The sequence below is a fragment of the Lithobates pipiens genome, unplaced genomic scaffold (genome assembly GCF_037356315.1).
Source record: "Lithobates pipiens isolate NorthernLeopardFrog02 unplaced genomic scaffold, aLitPip1_a1.2 Scaffold_13, whole genome shotgun sequence".
NCBI classification, from domain to species: domain Eukaryota; kingdom Metazoa; phylum Chordata; class Amphibia; order Anura; family Ranidae; genus Lithobates; species Lithobates pipiens.
In genome coordinates, this window is record NW_027507718.1 from 325,621,368 (window position 1) to 325,641,336 (window position 19,969).

Consider the following 19,969-nt stretch of genomic DNA (forward strand, 5'->3'; position numbering starts at 1 on the left):
ATTGTGAATGACATCTGTCTGCGTATGCAGACAGCCAAGAGTAAATTTAGTGTGCCAGAAAATATTGTCAATCAAAAGCACACTAGCCCACAAGGGTTGAGTAGGTGACATTCACGATTAAGGTCTTGAATAGTCATGGGGTATGTGCCACATCAAAAATGTCGGCACACAGATGGAGAAATGTAATATGTATCTCATGGTTCAGCAAGACTTACAACAAATGGTAGGGCTGTCTCCACAAACTGTTTTGCAATACCTTTACTAAAAGCATTGAACATGTAATATAACAATGAAAAACTATACTATAGTTACAAACAGTAAAAAAATTGAGGAAAGCAGTAACAAAAGTCAGAATATTTGTCTTTTGCACCCAAAAGGAAAGGGGCTTGGCTGACTTATATGGCGGAAATACACTGTAGATTGTATTTTGTCCTTAAAACATATTGCAGATCTGATGGAGGAATCTGTTGACATATCAAGTAAAAAACAGCATTGTGAAAAGAGTAAGGAAAAAAGAAAAAAGAAGAAGCAAGCAATAGGAACATGTTAGTGGAGATGTTAGGAAGAGGTGTAAAGGGTATGTAGTAGAGTGTGGGAGGGTGTAGGGTAGATTCCTTATGTTAATTATATAAATAAAAGGGTTTGAAAAAAAATAGGCATATGTGCTCAAACCAGGATGACAAAACAGCTTAAATTGCATGTAAAGAGTTAAAGCTGAACTCCAGGCATGGCTTGGATCAATGCAAATGCATATGCATGTGCAGTAACTAGCTGCTCTGCTGCATAGTGAACACAGAGGATCGCTCAATCCATATGGGAAAAATTCAGAGAATGCCCTGCATTTTTTGGAATGATTGCAAAACGTTCTCTGATTGGAGGAGGTAGATAGGTTTCACAGTTTCTACTACAGTGATTTCCAGCTTCCACTGGGATATGCCAGGTATGGCCCATGCATACTTACATTGGTCCAAGCTGGACCAATGTCAGTGACATACCTAGGGGGGTATGGAGGGGTGTGGCCTGCTCAGGGTACAACAATTCTGTAGTTGCTTCATCCCGGCAACCTCAAATGTAAGTTTTGCTAGTTCATGTTGAGGCTGAGCTGCATCACATTACACAGTCACAGCGGCAGCTTGGCTGGCTAGTCCAGAAGGATCCTGAATAGTAGAGAGACAAATACGGTTGCTTAGCTGCAGGTCCACTTAGGAAAGTTGTTCTGTGGGCAACAGGCAGGAGAAATGGAGTGATTTAGCTCTGGTGTGCAGTGTCGTCACCCTCCTCCTAAATATATCTTTCCCACATAAGCACAGCAGAATGCTACCAGGGCAGTGGAAAGGAGGAGTGGAGTAATTTAGCACTGGTGCACAATGGCATCACCCTCTTCCTGCATAAGCCCCACCTTCACAGATCATGCTGCTGTGCACTGGCGCGCTGTGAAATGAAGTGGAGAGGGCTGTCAGCACTGAACCTTAAACTTACAGGAGAGAGCCTGCCTGCAAACCCTGGAAATGGTGGACTGGGGGTGGTTGTTTGGAGAATCCCTGGATTAGGAGAGGGGGTAGTGTGGAGAGTCCCTGTACTAGGAGAGAGGGTAATTGTGTGGAGAATCCCTGTACTAGGATAAGGGGCATTGTGTGGGGAAGGCCCTGGACTAGGAGGGGGCTGTGTGGAGCAGAGGAGTCCCTGAACTAAAAGAGGGGTTTGAAGAGTGAAGCAGGGCAGCACCCCAGAATAAGTGCTAAGTAGCCTAAGCATTAGTGAATGGTGTGAAGACCTGGAAAGAAAGCCTGTAATAGAGTTAACAATTGGTGGTTTAGGCACTGTTCGGGATATCCCTGTTTCAGCGAATACTTTAAAGGAAGGCAGGGGGATTTTCCTATTAGGGCCAAGTGGACCCTATGTCAGGCTCAAAGGGGGTCATGGTAACTGCCAGCTACCCTCACAAAATATATCATCAAAAAAACACGCTCACAAAACAAATGTGAAGAGAAATGTGAAAAAATCTAAAAAAAACAACAGTGTGTATATATATATATATATATATATATATATATATATATATCTACACAGTGGGGCAAAAAAGTATTTAGTCGGCCACCAATTGTGCAAGTTCTCCCTCTTAAAAAGATCAGAGAGGCCTCTAATTGTCATCATAGGTATACCTCAATTATGAGAGACAAAATGTGGAAACAAAATAACAAAATGTGGAAACAAATCCAGACAATCACATTGTCTGATTTTTGAAAGAATTTTTTTGCAAATTATGGTGGAATATAAGTATTTTATCAATATCAAAAGTTCATCTCAATACTTTGTTATATATCCTTTGTTGGCAATGACAGAGGTCAAACGTTTTCTGTAAGTCTTCACAAGGTTGTCACACACTGTTGCTGGTATGATGTTGGCCCATTCCTCCATGCAGATCTCCTCTAGAGGAGTGATGTTTTGGGGCTGTCGCTGGGCAACACGGACTTTCAACTCTCTCCAAAGGTTTTCTATGGGGTTAAGATCTGGAGGCTGGCTAGGCCACTCCAGGACCTTGAAATGCTTCTTATGAAGCCACTCCTTCATTGCCCGGGTGGTGTGTTTGGGATCATTGTCATGCTGAAAAACCCAGCCACGTTTCATCTTCAATGCCCTTGCTGATGGGAGGAGGTTTGCACTCAAAATCTCACGATACATGACCCCGTTCATTCTTTCATGTACACGGATCAGTCGTTCTGTTCCCTTTGCAAAGAAACAGTCCTAAAGCATGATGTTGCCACCCCCATGCTTCACAGTAGGTATGGTGTTCTTTGGTTGCAACTCAGCATTCTCTCTCCTTCAAACACGACGAGTTGTGTTTCTACCAAACAGTTTTACTTTGGTTTCATCTGACCATATGACATTCTCCCAACCCTCTTCTGGATCATCCAAATGCTTTCTAGCAAACCTCAGATGGGCCCCGACATGTACTGGCTTAAGCAGGGGGACACGTCTGGCACTGCAGGATCTGAGTCCCTGGCGGCTTAGTGTGTTGCTGATGGTAGCCTTTGTTACATTGGTCCCAGCTCTCTGCATCTCATTCACTAGGTCCCCCGTGTGGTTCTGGGATTTTTTCTCACCGTTCTTGTGATCATTTTGACCCCACAGGGTGAGATCTTGCATGGAGCCCAAGATCGAGGGAGATTATCAGTGGTCTTGTATGTCTTCCATTTTCTAATTATTGCTCCCACAGTTGATTTCTTCACACCAAGCTGCTTGCCTATTGCAGATTCAGTCTTCCCAGTCTGGTGCAGGTCTAAAATTTTGTTTCTGGTGTCCTTTGACAGCTCTTTGGTCTTCACCATAGTGAAGTTTCCCATCAAATAGTATACGGCAACAACCCTGAAGGAGGGGAAGTCTATTCCCCCGGACCGTGTTGACTTGATGTACATGTTGCTACTTTCTAATAAACGTCTATGAACAATACTTCAATGGTCATACTTAGTAGCTGGTTAGAATGCATGTAGGTCCTGCCTCTGGCACCTACTGATGGGGAGGAATCGCTACGTGGAGACTGGGGGAGGGAGGTCTGCGAGACGATGTGACAGTCCTGGTGTAGCATTTGGATAAGCTCTGGGATCTTCCAACTTAGTTGAGTGCTGGTTTCTCTTGATGTCAGGGAGGCTAACACTGCTGACATACTTTTGCTGACCTTTCCCATAGACCACCCCTCCCGGGTGGTGTCCTTTGCTATTCTATAATGTTAAAGCTTTGAATTTGTAAAGTGAGGCTGCAGATGTTTTAGTTATTAACAATCAATAAAACTTCTGCACTCTCCTATTACAAACTGCACTCTAAAATAAACTTGCTGACACACCAGTGTTAAATAATTTAAAAAGTAATTGTTCATTAAGTGCAGAGATATATCCCCCCAATGGTGCTATCCTGCCTGCGCAAATCTTGCAACAACACTTCTGGTGTTCAGTTCTGCTCCAGCCCGGCTGCCGGCAGCCCGTGAAACTCTATGAGAATCTGACAGCTGCTGTGTCAGCGGTACTTCCATTTTGGGCAGTATGCGCACATCAGCAAATGCTTGGAATGCAATCAGTCTGTGGGGCAGGACTGGATGGTACATCCGTTAAGCACCCAGGTGAGGCCTAAAATCCTCAATGAGTTCTAGGGATACCACTGCAACATTTTAGCTGTAGCCAAGATGGCATCATTAATGGTGTGTATTAAGCTGAGGATTACCCTAAAGAGATGTAGGCACAGTGGGGTATTCACTCTTCTAGTCCTTGTGCCAATCTGGTTTGGATTGTGTATGATTATTCAGTATATCCTTTTGTTGCACTGTCCAAAACAGTATGTAGAACAGTATACTGTGTAGGAACTTGCAGTTATTTGCAGTATTCTTTTGAAACCCAACAAGTTCATTCTTATGAATTTCAACCATCTGAAGTGGCGTACCTGTGTCAACATTAAAGGACATCGACCAAGTGGAGCTTAACAAACAAAGAAGAAAATACTATACAGAATGCAGATGAAGCAATTTCTGAAAAATGTAATGCCTTCAACATCCTGTGTAGTCATTAAACATTTGTGAGGAATACAAAATGGTGCATCCAAAGTGGGGCTATTGGAAACAACACAAGATTCAGATGATATGTGGCTGCACACTGACAATAAAAGATCTTTTACAAGCAGTGATGAGGAAGAGAAAGGAAATGTAAGGAGTAAACTGAAACAGGAAGAAAAACACACTAGCAAGAGTCATCTGCAGAAAGAAGAAGAGACACTATTGAGGAACAAGACTCAGAAGAAGAGAATGTGAAAAATTGTATTTACTCAGATGATGCCGTTTGGTCATTGCTGGTTCCAGATGACTTGAGAGTTAACTTGAGATGGGAAGTGAACCCCCTCAAAATAAAGTTGTACCTTTATCTGCAGTTCAAAGAAGTAGAAAAGAGCAGTTGACACACATGAAAAGTTCTTGGTTTTAAAAACCTTTACCAAACAGTTTTGAGAAGGTGGATGGTTTATGTAAAGTTTTTTTAAAAAGTGTTTGTATTGTTTTTGCTTTAGATTGTTTTCAGACAATCACACATGGACTGGAAATTCCAATATAAGTGGCTTTAACACATGGTGGGGATTATATCCTAAAGTTGCTGAGCATTAAATATTAGAAAAACATCTCTTCTGCTTAGGAAAATTAAATAACTTGGCAAGAGGACTGTTTTGGCTAGTTAGTTCCCAGCTATGCTGACATGAACCCGTCAGGAAAACTGAATTTGAATACTTACCATAATCTTCCTTTCCCGATGAACTCCATGGCAGCACAGACCCCACCCAGCTTGGTACGACTAGTTACAGAACACTAAGGCTGTAGATGGGCTCAAATTTATATGAGTTAAGTCCTGGAGGCATGGGGAATGGGGGCGGAGCAAATACCCAGCTGTGCTGCCATGGAGCTCATCAGGAAAGGAAAATTACGGTAAGTATTTCAATGAAATTTTCCGTTATCTCATAAATAAAAAAAAGTGGTGTTTCACTTCAAACGACAGTAAAACATTACCTCGTCAGACAGGAGTATCAGTCTTTCCTTCTCTTAGGGCTTTTCCCACAAGCTTCTTAGATTTCATCAAACTTTGATTGTTGCAGACAGTTAAAATCCTTGGTTAGAACCATTTGTTAAGTGTCCTTCCCTCCAGGCTTTTTCCTCAAATTTTTTTGTGGTCACAGACTGTTACAAAGCTTGGTTATATCACTCTTTTATACCGCCCCTCTTTCCAAGTCTTTCCCTCAGGCTTCTTGGATTCCCTCAAGCTTCTTTGGTCACAGAGTGTTAAAAACCTTGGTTATACCTCTCTGTTGATTCACCTTCTCTCCATCCTTTTCCCTGAAGCTTCTTGGATTCCCTTAAGCTTCTTGGATTCCCTCATGCTTCTGTGATCACAGATTGCTACAAGCCTTGGTTATACCCCTCAGTTGATTCTCATTCTCTCCAGGCCATTCCATCAATCTTCCATGATTATAGACTGTTACATGCCTTGTTATACCCCTCTGTTGAGTCTCCTCTTCAGGCCATTCCCTCAAGCTTTTATGGTCACAGAGTGTTACAAGCCTTGGTTAAACTTCTCTGTTGAGTTTCCTTCTTTCTTCTCTCCTTCCTAGGTACATCGCTGACCAATGTAACAATGCAAAAAAGGTATATATGGAGAGACCCAAATATAAGAGTTAGGACCGCACTTTACAGAGTTGCCTTGATGAGTACAACTAAAATCCCTGTTTTTAATGCAAATTGTTAGACAGTACCAAAAAGTAAACAGCACTACCCCCTGCCAACAAACAGCTCCCAGAACTCAGTTCTTTGCTTCTCTTTTTTTTTTCTTACAGCCTTCTCTTATCTGGCTATACATTTCAGACACTGCATGACAGGAGTGCAGAGCTATTTCTTCCTACCTGTGTCCCTATAGCTGCATCATCTATTATAATATGACTGTTACCACAAGTAAAATGCCCAATCATTGCCTAGAATGACGAAAATTGGTCTGGGCTGACTCCTGGTAATCTCTAAAATAATGGGGTTCCAGTACTGGGTTACCAAGCAATCGAACCAAATAGTATCTGCCATATCAACAATTAACATTAAACATATGAAATTACTAACACGTAGCACAGAATCTACAGAAGATCCTCTTTTGGTACCTGGTGTTACCATTATTTCTATATATGCTTCAGAATATTTTAATAAGATTTTTTAAATTGATATTCAATATAGTGAATTATTTAAAAAAATTATGGTTTTGGTTCCCTTTAATATCTCAAAAGAAGATTTTCTGTAAACTTTGTGCTGTTTGACAGAGGTGATGGCAACACATCCACAACTAGGATACTCTCATTTTTATATTAACAAACATTTAAATAATATCAATAAAACATTTATTAAGGCATTAAATAGTAAATGACATGGACTGGGAGAATAAAGACCCACATATGTTATTATGAATTGTAACTTAGCTATCTCAAGGAAGTCTCATATTGAACCAAATTATATATATTTATTATACCACCTGAACATATATTCCTATAAAGAATAATACATTCACTTTCATGTGTTGTGAATATCTGCATTGCAGCACTTAATTGCCTGTATGTTTATTTTCCTTGAAACAACTGAAGTTTTTAGCTTTGTTACTTTTGTATAAATTCCTACTGTGAAACCACTGTGCTAATGGCCAGCAATAATATATTAAAGACTTAAAAACTGAACTAATTGGACCCCTGCATATTCTCTGATCGATATCCTTCCCAAAGGAAATTCTATGGCAGAGTTGAAAAGTTGCTAAATACAAGAACAGAACTAAGAGGGCCTTATATGACCCTATCTTAACAAGTAGTCCTGTTTAGGAGTGGGATACATAAAGTTTTAATTTAAATTCGTCAACATCTACTACAAACAATGATGTTTAATAATTGACAAAAGGCAGAAAATGACCATGTTTGTCCATAAGAACCACTTAGGTTTCAGTTCTTACTTCTTATGCATGAAATATAACAGGATACTAATATTTATAGGTAAAGTTGATCCAGGGAATATCTGACTGCCTCTTGAGGGATCTGGAAGGAATTTTTTCTCCAACTGGAAATTGGATCATGCTTTATTTGGGTTAATTGTGCCTTCCTCTGGATCAACTGATGGTAAATGGAGGTTTTGATTTGTGTGAGTGTTTTTTTTCTGTGGGCTGAACTGGATGGACCTGCGTCTTTTTTCAACCAGATTAACTATGTAACTACTTTAGTAGCACACATTTGAAAAAGGAAGTATATTATTATTGTTAGTGATCTTCAGTAAATAAATATCAATATAAATAAAAACTGTTTCTCGTTTTGTTAGACTCTTCCTCTTTTGGAACCAAATCCCTCAGTCCCTCTTTCCTTTTCAGTTATCCCTCTTTTGGTCTTTTTGGTCTGATGTACAAATAACTATAAAAATGACTATACTAAAAGTATTATGCTGTAGTAAGATTTCACTCTATCACTTAATTATCTTGTTTGCTATTGTGAAAAACCAAAAGACAAAAAAATAATGGTGAAAAAAAAAAATTCTGGGTATAACTAATTATTTTTTAGCATGTACATTCTTAATGGTCTGCAGAATTCAGGGCATGGTAGGGGTGCTTCTATTGCTAGAAGGTGCCCTTCCTTTTCTTGGAAATTTGGGAGATATGCAATGTGATTGTCTCAAGCAATCATACATGGAAATACCCTCTCAGTAACATTCAATCTTGTGCTTGGTTTTCTTTTCAGGGTATAAAAAGGATGGCCATCAGTCATTTTAGTGAGCTCAAAAAAGGAGCTAGTTTATTGCACATTGAAATATGTGAAGGAGGGCTAGGGGCATATGAGGATATCCCCAAACCATATATGGTTTCAAACACCAGACCAGGTTCTAATCCCTTTTTAAGTCGCATCTATACCCAAAACTTTTTTTTGTAGTTTTGGATATGTAACCAGCACTTAGCTTTGCAGAAGGAGCAATTAAGGACAATGTGTTGCAGCTGCTCTATGTACACTTACTGGATTGTCTTTCCGGATTAATTAACACTGCTCAGCAGAGGGAGCTAAAAAGCCTGAGAGCCTTTGGTGCAGGCTACACTAAAATGTGGGAGAAGTAGTTTGGTGGAAGGTTCTTGCTATGAAAGTGACTAGAGTTATGAACTAAAATTCCCAGGGAGAGATTCTTCATAGGAGGAAAGAGTGAGCAGTTTTGGACTTCCTTTTGCTGAGAGGAACTGGGGGGGGGGGGGGGGTGCACATTGCTGTCTACTATGTGCACCTGCCAGCTACACCCTGAGGCCTGAGATAGTGGACCAGTGTCAGGGGATTTGCCATGAATGCAAAGCCAGAAGAATTGCTGATAATCAAGTAACCAGATCAAGGTTTGCTGTGCTACTGGAACTGGTGAGTCGCTGCTAGCTGTGTTTGATTTTACTGCTGGGGGGCAGGGCAGAATAAGAAAGCTCCCCAGACTGACTTACAAAATCACAAATATACCTGTACATGTAGCGCTTCCTCCATAGGAGCTGCTGGGGAGGATGGGTCCTCTATTCTTTGCCTTGACCTTCTCAAGAACCTCAGCTCCTCTGACACCAGGTTGAGTATACAAGCATACAATATCACATAAAATCACGAAAAATAATACTTAGTACCCAATAGTAGTGCTATATCAAAGAAAACAGGCACAAAACCAGGTAATACAGAGAAACTTAATATATTGTCACTCAATATGTTTGGTAACTAGGTAGGCACAAAATGGATTAACAATGGTAATAACACAATTTAGCGTACAAAGTGATTAACAGTAAAGACTAGGCATACGATAACATTTGGCACCCAGATCAGCATAAACAGTAGCAAAACCACCTCAAGTACAGCAGTAGGCAGTAGTAAAGTTTAATCGACCATGTGTTGGAACTATACCACCAGAGCGCATTTATGGCGACAATACTAGTCCTAGACTGACTGAGTATGAACTGTCCAAAAGAAAAGGAGGATAGTAGTGGAGGGGGAAGAGAAACAAAGGGGGCTTGCAGAATAATTATTCTTGGGGGGGCAGTCCTTTAAGATGTTCTTCTGCTGGCTATCGTTGAGGCCCTTTAAAGAGCTTTGATGCACTTATTGACAGTCCCAGTAAATCTGCATGCAATATAGGTACAGTATACTCTCGGCACAGGTGCAACGTAGATGTGGTTCTGATGCGGTAAAGGTTCAGCCTAGGTGAGGAATAAGTGCAGTATAGCGTGCAGTGTAGGTGTGGTATGCATTGGGTACACTTGATGTCCTGCTCTCAGTGGCTTAGTCCCTGCCAACAGTATCAGCAATGGGCGAATAGCCTTCTCACCAGTCCCTGGGATTCTGCGGTGACCTCCTGCTGTAGAAGGGGGCCCCCTCGATCTCTGAAAGTTTCCAGGGGTCAGCAGTGTGAAGCAGAGGATGAGTGTATGCTAGATTCTCTTTGTGGCAACGGTGCAGGTGCTGTGGTGTGGACAGGGCTGCGCTGCTTTCACTCCCAGTCTCAAGCTTGGATCTCCGCTGGTATGGTCTCCCAATGGCAGGCGAATATCTAGACAGAGGTGCTCTCTCTTTAACTCCCTCATTGCTAAGAGGATGAACTTTCTTGGACAGTTTAATAAAAAAATGTATCTCTCTACTTCCCGTACTGCACCGTGCCTAATGGAATCTCTAGTGTAAGGAGTCCAAACATCTCATTATATGGCTGTTGCCTCAAATTACAACTCCCAGGATTCACAGCACTCTGCATAGAAGTCTATGGGCTTGCCTGGCTTTAGCTCTCTCCCTGCTGGTTGGAGGAGAATGGTGCAGCATAACATCAGCATCTCAGTAGAGGAAGAGAAGAAAAAAAGTCAATATTTACTGCTCCATATTGCTATAGCTCAGCACCTGGCTACACAGACATGGGGCAAGAGATGGTCAGAGACTACTGACATGATACAAGAGATGGAAAAATGTAAATATCGCGCTTATACAAAAAGAGAAACAACAAAAGCAGCTGCTAGAGGTATGATACATACAAAGAAAAGTGGAAAAAATGTTTCCCAGACAATGTCATTGTATTATCAACATACATAAAAAATTGCAACTTAAAAAAAGTCCACTTTTTCATATAGCAGCGCATGCACACTTTTTTTAAAAGTGAGATAATTAAAAATCTGATCAGTGTCCAGAAAAGAAGGTGCTTGTTCTATCCGTTCTTAATTGTGATTAAGATGTAGCTTCCACCATGTAGTTCACCACTTGTGGGACACAAACGATCCCCTTTGGGGATGCACTCAAAATTTCCCCACATACACTCATGAACATTATGAAAATTCCCCGTACAGGCCTTATAATGTCCCTGTACATAATAGGTTTCAATCTCTCCAACCACAAAATAATCATGAGAATTTTCCCCCACAACGTCCTTTTTTAGGAAGAGGGAGGGGAAACCACTGGAGAGGACGTGGATTCCATCCACACAGGGGAAAACCACCATACCAACAACACACATACAATCGTCAAAAGGGTATGGAAAACTTGGGGCGTCCTCCAAATTATCCCCAGAAAGAGGATCCAACACCAAACAACAGGGTTCTTCCTATGTGGAAAGAAGTAAACCCAGGGGCTGCAGGGCCGGCCGTAGGATCCAACAAAAGAAGGAGAGAGTCGGAGTAGATGGTGTTTTTAATTTAGCACAAGTAGTTTTATCTCATAAGGAACAAAATATTTTAAATTTAGGCCTGAAGTGTGGAATGAAAAAAACAGTAAATAAATTTAATGTATTTGTTGATGTACACAAATACATACGTAAACTAAACATAAAGAAACATTTTTTAGGGAGTCAACCACGGGCGGGACCACCCGTTACATACACAAATAAGCCAATTAATAGTGGTCTAAAAAACAAATCTATTTTTAATCCACCCAATTTGCCTAATCACCAAATAGAGGTTTTTAAAGGTCTGGTTTTAAAAGATCTAGAAATGTTAAAGCCTATAAAATTACCACAACATAGGCACATTAATGATGGTATTGAAATGTTGGAAAAACGTAAAGACATTATTATCCGCCCAGCGGATAAAGGAGGCGGTGTGGTCATTCTCACGAAAGAATTCTACCATTGTCAGAGTATAGAGATGCTATCTGATAACCAAACGTATGCAAAATTGGAATCAGATCCAACACGATTATATCAAAATCAGTTGGAAAAATTGGTGAAATCCAAGGTAGGAATGAACATGCTCACGAATAAGGAGGAAAGGTATCTTCTTCCTTTGAGCAATAGGATACCTACACTGTATACCCTGCCCAAAATACATAAGGATCCTAAAAATCCACCAGCCAGACCCATTGTAAACAGTATTGGTTCGGTTTCATCAAGACTGGGCCAATACCTGGACACTTTTTTACAAAAAAGTGTGATAAATACGAAATCATATTTGAGGGACACAAAAAGTTTTTTAAACTTTTTACAAAAAGTAGATTTGAAAGAGAAAAGGGAAGTCTTAATGGTAACATCAGATGGGGCATCACTTTATTCGATCATTCAGCATGACGATGCTCTTTTAGCATTGAACTGGGCACTCAGTAAAAGAGAGGATTTCCCCCACAACCAAAAAGTTTTTTTAAGAGATGCACTGGACTTTTGTCTAGGCCATAACTACTTTTGGTATGATGGGACATTTTACTTGCAGAAAAGAGGTGTGGCAATGGGTGCAAAATTTGCACCCAGCATAGCCAATCTTTTTATGGCGGAATGGGAGGACAAAGTGATTTTTAGTGACCCTCCTTCTGAATTAATTTTTTATAAAAGATTCATTGATGACGTGTTTCTGATTTGGGAGGGAAATGAAGAACAATTAAATCTATTCATTAATAAATTAAATAAGAATGACCGGAACATTAGTCTATCCTCGGAGTGGAATAAGAAAGAGATACATTTTCTAGATGTGACAGTTTATAGAAAAAATGATAAATTGGAAACTAAGGTATTTTTTAAAAATACTGATCGAAATAGTTATCTACCTATCTCTAGTGGCCACCACCCCCAGTGGCTACGTAACATTCCAAAAGGACAGATGACTCGGGTACGAAGGAATTGTTCAGAATTTGACAATTACATCGAGCAAGCCAATATTTTAGCAAAAAGGTTTTCCTCGAAAGGATATAACTATCAGGAATTGCAGAAAACAATCAGAGATGTGGGGAATACATCTAGAACATTATGTCTAAAAGACAAAAGAGAGGAAGAATTAAGTGCAGACCAAGAAATGATTGTTGAAATAAAACGTGATAGAGAATGGGGATTTATTTCTAACTTTCATTCACAATATAAAGATGTAGAAAACATCTTCAAACGGCATTGCCATGTTCTGATGCTTGATAAAAAACTGAATTCTGAATTACCTACCCTACCTCAGTTTATCTAAAGAAAAGCTTCAAATTTTGGTGATCAAATCGTAAAAAAGGTCATCAATCCCCCAAAACCCCCTCCTACTTTTTGGGAGAGAAACGTTTTTTTCGCTTGTCGCAGATGTAAGGCGTGCCGAGAAGTAGCATGTCCTATTAGATCTTTAGAAAACTTTTGCTCACCATCAAATAATTCTAGCTTCCCAATTAAACAATTTATCACGTGCAATAGTACACACGTGGTGTACGCTTTAACATGTCCATGTGGTCTAATGTATATCGGTAGAACAAAAAGAAAATTGCGAGTAAGAATAGCCGAACATATACACAACATAAAAATTGGATATAAAGACCACAATGTGTCACTACATTTCAAGCTCAAACACAATAAAGACGCCACAGGTCTGCAATTTTGGGGAGTAGAACAATTAAAACCACACTGGAGAGGCATGAATTTAGTACGGGAATTGTCAAAACGAGAAACTTATTGGATATATTCTGCTGATGTCCTCAGCCCTAAAGGCTTAAACATAGAACTTGACATAAACTGCTTTATAAGCGATACTTAAGGTCACACATAGAGTTTGCCACTTATTTGAATTTTATAGAGGATTGTTTCATGTGAGTGGCGATTAGGCTTATTTTAGTTTGAATTACGTTTACTGGTATTATGGTTCCTTTAAATACTTTTTAAAAGGTATTTTTTGGAAAATCTTTTGAGAGAAGGGTTTTTATTTTATTTTATTTTATTTTAATTTATTTTTAATTTTAAGTAATTTTGAGAGAATTTTTTATTTTAGGAAATTTTCTTAAATTTTTTTTGAATTTTTATTTTGAATAGTAGTTTTTTTGAATTTTTAAATAGGGTATTTGATCCGTCTATTAATCATGAAGTGTTCTCTTATTTATATATTTTTATTTATATAATTTTTAGATGTCTTTAGGAAAACACAGTCCTATTTAATTCATTTGTAGTCCCATATGTAACAATTACTCTATTTTTAACTCATATGAGTAGTCCTTTTTATATTTCGTAGTCTATAGTTCTCAATTTTTAAATAATCATTTGGTTATTTTTACTGTGTATAACATGCACGATCGGATCGGCCGATCACGTTTTATTCATGGCCAAGTGTGATCGTTACATGGTCATGGTGGATCGTCCTTGAATTCATATATGCGATCGTTTCATAATTGTGGTGGTTTTCTTTATAATGAATACCTCATAAACTGGTTTACAGTTATGTAATCATCGGTATTAATATTGTGAATATTGCGCATACTGTTTACAAAGATCTCTGCATTTGGGGTTGATCTGTATAGATCACAGCTGCTCTAAATATGTATGAGTTTGTGGGCAGAATTAGTGATTGGTGCAGCGCCCCGTACATCATGCAGTGAGGGATAGTGATTGGTCCGTGACGTAGATGAAAGAACACTTCCGGTATTGCATGTTACGTCTTCAGATGAAGTCGGATATGACGAAACGCGTCAAGCGTAACCATACCGGAAGTGACGAGTGTGCCTCAATCCCTGCGTTCCAGCGAGCTGAGGAAAGGCGGAAGTGAAGCTTCTGCGGTACACAATGAAAACGTTAGTTTCTCCTCGAGCGCAATTGAACCAGTGAGATAAGGCACAGTACTTTTTCAATGCTTGAACATCTTTTTTATTTGGTACGCATGTATATGTTGGGTTTTCTTATATAATAAATAGTGTTAAACAATATCACGCTATGTTTGGACATTTTTGCTCTTTTATATGAGAAAACCGAATTCCAATAAGGGAGACATCTAGTGGCCAAGGAAGGATTGTGGAAATGGCAGTTTAAAGGCTTTTTAATCTCGGTTGTTCGGTGAGTGCATCCCCAAAGGGGATCGTTTGTGTCCCACAAGTGGTGAACTACATGGTGGAAGCTACATCTTAATCACAATTAAGAACGGATAGAACAAGCACCTTCTTTTCAGGACACTGATCAGATTTTTAATTATCTCACTTTTAAAAAAAGTGTGCATGCGCTGCTATATATGAAAAAGTGGACTTTTTTTAAGTTGCAATTTTTTATGTATGTTGATATTTCTGTGTTTTTAAAAAAAGCAGCAGCTTTAAAGTGGGTATTTCACGCAAGTGGAGTACCACATAAATACCGCATTTCATATTTGCATATTTGTTTCCAAGAGCGCAGAGCGGTGTACTATTTGGGCAGGCATTTATAATAATTTTTTAGTACATTCTTTTACAATGTCATTGTATTGATGAAATGTGTGTCGGGAGGAGTTTGACGTGCTCACGTCACCGCGTACTTGGTCCTAGTGGATGGATGTCCACACACAGCCAGCCAGCTATTCGTTACATTTTTATCATCATCTTGTAAGTGCAATATTTTTTAAGTTTTCCAATAAACCTTTTAGACATTATTACACTATGGAGAGCTTTTCTTTTTTGGGTCACTTATAATTGTCCTGGGAGCCTTTCCGCTCAGGAGAGTGTGTTGAGACACCCCCTATTATCGGCATACCTACCTTGCCCCTAGGACAGGAGTCTGTGATTGGAGAGATACCCGCTACACCCCCAGATCAAAGGCCCTGACCGGGTTTATGGTTATAAGCTTGTCTTGCTTGCTATTTGGTAAGCCTTCAATTCTTATAGTGGTTACATGCGGTGGTGGATTTGTTATAGAATCACAGTATTTTTACCTTTGAACTTTTCTGGTATTTTTCTAAGGCCGCGTACACACGGGCGGACTGTCTGTCCAACTTAGTCCGCTGAAACGTGTTTCAGTGGACAATCCGCTCGTGTGTGGGCTTCAGCGGACTTTTTCAGCGGACAGTCTGGCGGACTAAGTCTTTCGGAATTTCCGTAATACAGTCCGTCCAAACTTGGTTTCAGCGGACAGTCCGCTCGTGAGTAGGCAAGTTGGACGGACTAAGTATGGCGCATGCTCAGAAAGGATTTACACGGCCGAAGGTTGCATTGCAGTGTATTGGACGTCGTATTTCTAGTCCCGTCGTACGTGCTGTACACGTCATCGCGCAAGCTTTCAGCGGACTGTCTGTTCATCGTGTGTGGTCAAGTCCGTTCATTCAAAAGTAGGACGGACTGTCTGTCGGATTGTCTGACGAACTTAGTTGGCCAGACAATCCGCCCGTGTGTACGCGGCCTAACACAATTCATCAGTTTGGATGTTTATCACGGAGGGAAGCTTTTGTTATTGACCTTTCAATTCAATTTAGAATTTTATACACTAAGACTGTCTAATTCAATTTGTTATATTTTTTCATTTCTTTTTCTCATATATTTTACACGACTGTCACTTATATATTTGTCATTTGTATTGTATAAGTTTGTTTTACCCATTTCACTGCTATTTGTATCAGTCTATTTTTGATCTGTTCATTATTTATCCTCACTTGTGTCTTTACACTTACCCTTTCAATTATTGGGGTACACGTAGAATGAGGATTAGGGTAGTTTTTTAGCGCTGCTAAAACTTTTTTTTCATGATACAAGAGATGATCAGACATTGAAGACATGATACAAGAGTTGGGGGGGGGGGTTTAGGTCGCGCTATGGATTGTAATTCTGGTAAGAGCGGCCCCTATTTTACTTTCAACCCAATGTGGGTGGAAACAGAGAAGTGAAGTGGGGGAGGAAATAGGCTTGGCGCTATACCGTTTAAAATTTAAAATTCAGATAAGCAATAAGCAGAAATTTTCCAGCTTGCTGGATAATAAAGTGAAATAAAATAAAAATAAAATAGTGTCAATATCAAAATGCACAAATACAATCGCTAGTAATGTGAAAAAAGGAACTATAAGGGTAAAGGGTGAAAACCAATAGTATGAAGATTGGAATATAAAATATATATAGTCCAATTATCTGTTTCACATATTGAATCCTCACTTGGTGCAACTGTGGTTAAAGGTTCGTGCAAAAATAATTGTATGGGATGAAAATGCGAAAAAATACAAAAGGTGAAAAAAATGTGATAAAATTTTAAATAAAAATAAAAATAAAAATAAAAATAAAAATAAAAATGAAACTATTGGTTTTCACCTTTTACCCTTAGGCCGCGTACACACGGGCGGACTGTTCGCCCAACTTTGTCCGCTGAACAGTGTTTCGGCGGACAGTCCGCTCGTGTGTGGGCTTCAGCGGACAGTTTCAGCGGACAGTTTCAGCGGACAGTCTGACGAACAAAGTTTTCCGGAATTTCCGTAAAACTGTCCGCTGAAACTTGGTTTGAGCGGACAGTCCGCCTGTGTGTAGGCTTGTTCGTCAAACTAAGTTCCGCGCATGCTCAAAAAGGATTTACACGGCGAAGGTTGCATTGCAGTGTATTGGACGTCGTATTTTTCGTCCCGTCGTACGTGCCGTTCACGTCATCGCGCAAGTTTCAGCGGACTGTTCGTTCGTCGTGTGTGGTCAAGTCCGTCCATGCTAATTTTGAGCGGACTGTCCGCTCAAACTGTTTGATGAACAAAGTTGGGCGAACAGTCCGCCCGTGTGTACGCGGCCTTATAGTTCCTTTTTTCACATTACTAGCGATTGTATTTGTGCATTTTGATATTGACACTATTTGTTCACAGGCACTCTGCACTTTAATATTGTCATTTAGTAACTGTATGTTGCTTTAATTGATCTATGGCTCATTAATTTATGATTTCAATGACATTTTTGGTTTTTAAGATATAATGATCGTTTGTTGACATCCATTGATAAGCACATATATACACGTACTAGTATAAATTACCATTTGGTATCACATATTTTTATTTTTATTTTATTTCACTTTATTATCCAGCAAGCTGGAAAATTTCTGCTTATTGCTTATCTGAATTTTAAATTTTAAACGGTATAGCGCCAAGCCTATTTCCCATCCCCACTTCACATGATACAAGAGTTGGCCAAAGACTGCAGACATGCTGCAGGAGATTGTTAGAGACTGTAAAGGTGTTGTTGGAGAATGAGGATATGCTTCAGTAGACAGTGATTGACTGGAGACAATTTTTTGAGAATACAAAAGATCGCTGCTATAACAGGGCAATAGGGAAACATACAGTGCCTTGAAAAAGTATTCAGAGCCCTTGAAGTTGAAGTCACCTAATTAGTAAATAGTCCACCTGTGATAATTTAATCTCAGTATAAATACAGCTGTTCTGTGAAGTCCTCAGAGGTTTGTTAGAGAACCTTAGTAAACACACAGCATCATGGAGGCAAAGGAACACATCAGGTTGGGGATAAAGTTGAAAGCAGGGTTAGGTTATAAAATAAATATCCCAAGCTTTGAACATTTCAAACAGCACTATTCAATCCATTATCCGAAAATAGAAAGAGTATGGCACAACTGCAAACCTGGTGGGAGTATCTGTCCACAGGACAACTATTAGCCATGCACTACACAAATCTGGCCTTTATGGAAGAGGGGCAAGAAGAAAGCCATTGTTGAAAGAAAGCCATAAGAAGTCCCGTTTGCAGTTTGCAAGAAGCCATGTGGGGGACACAGCAAGCATGTGGAAGAAGGTGCTCTGGTCAGATGAGACCAAAATTACATTTTTTGGCCTAGAAGCAAAATGCTTAGGGTAGCAGAAAAATAACACTGCACGTCACTCTGTACACACCATCCCCACTGTGAAACATGGTGGTGGTAGCATCATGTTGTGGAGATACTTTTCTTCAGCAGGGACAGGAAAGCTGGTCAAAGTTGATGGGAAGATGGTTAGAGCCAAATACGGGGCAATTTTAGAAGCAAACCTGTTAAGCCCCATACACAGCCCCATACAGTTTTTCTGCTGAGTTTTCCTTCAGGTTTACCAAAACCATATAGTGCAAGGGCCTGCCTGATTGCATACAAATTTTAACTCCTAAGGTTTGACCTCATATTATATGTTTTTGGTAAATCTGAAGGAAAAACATACAGCCAGAACTACAATGGAATGAATTAGAATTCAGGGATCTCCAAACTATGGCCCTCCAGTTGTTTAGGAACTACTATTCCCATCATGCGTAGTCATGTCTGTGAATGTCAGAGTTTTACAATGCCTCACGGCGACGTGTAGTTCCTGCAAGTGCATCCCTAGTTTAGATCAAAGCATATTCATGTGTTAGAATGGCCCAGTCAAAGTCCAGACCTAAATCCAATTGAGTGCCAACACTTGAAAATTGCTGTTCGCAGATGCTCTTCATCCAATCTTACATAGTTACATAGTTAGTTAGGTTGAAAAAAGACACAAGTCCATCTAGTTTAACTCAAAAAAATATATACAATCCCATATACACAATCCTATACCCACAGTTGATCCAGAGGAAAGTGAAAAACCCCAGCAAAGCATGATCCAATTTTCTATAGCAGAGCAAAAAAATCCTTCTCGATCCCCCGAGAGGCAATCGGATTTTCCCCATCTGACAGAGCTTGAGCTATTTTGCAAAGGAGAATGAGCAAAAATGTCACTCTCTAGATGTGCAAACAGGAGACCCCGCCCCCTCTGACGCCACATGACGTCAAAGAAAGACAATCCTATACCCACGTCATGACGTCACAGGAAGACAATCCTATACCCATGTCATGACGTCAAAGGAAGACAATCCTATAACCACAATTGATCCAGAGGAAAGTGAAAAACCCCAGCAAAGCATGATCCAATTTGCTACAGCAGGGGAAAAAAATCCTTCCTGATCCCCCCGAGAGGCAATCAGATTTTCCCCATCTGACAGAGCTTGAGCTATTTTGCAAAGAAGAATGAGCAAAAATTTCACTCTTTAGATGTGCAAATGGGTGGTAAACGGGAGACCTCGCCCCCTCTGATGCCACATGATGTCAAAGGAAGGTGGGGTTGAGCCGTATACGTCACCAAGTGGCCTCAGCTATATAACAGCTGTCACAGAGAAGAAACATCATTCGGTGGGAGCCTCCCATGGAAGCGGAGCTGTTGCTGCTTTTTTTTTCTTTTTTCGGCTCGTCGGGCAGTGCGAGATGGATCTACATCGCCGGACATTTTCATTTTTTTTATTTTTTAATAAAGGTCTTGTCCCAAAGTGTCTC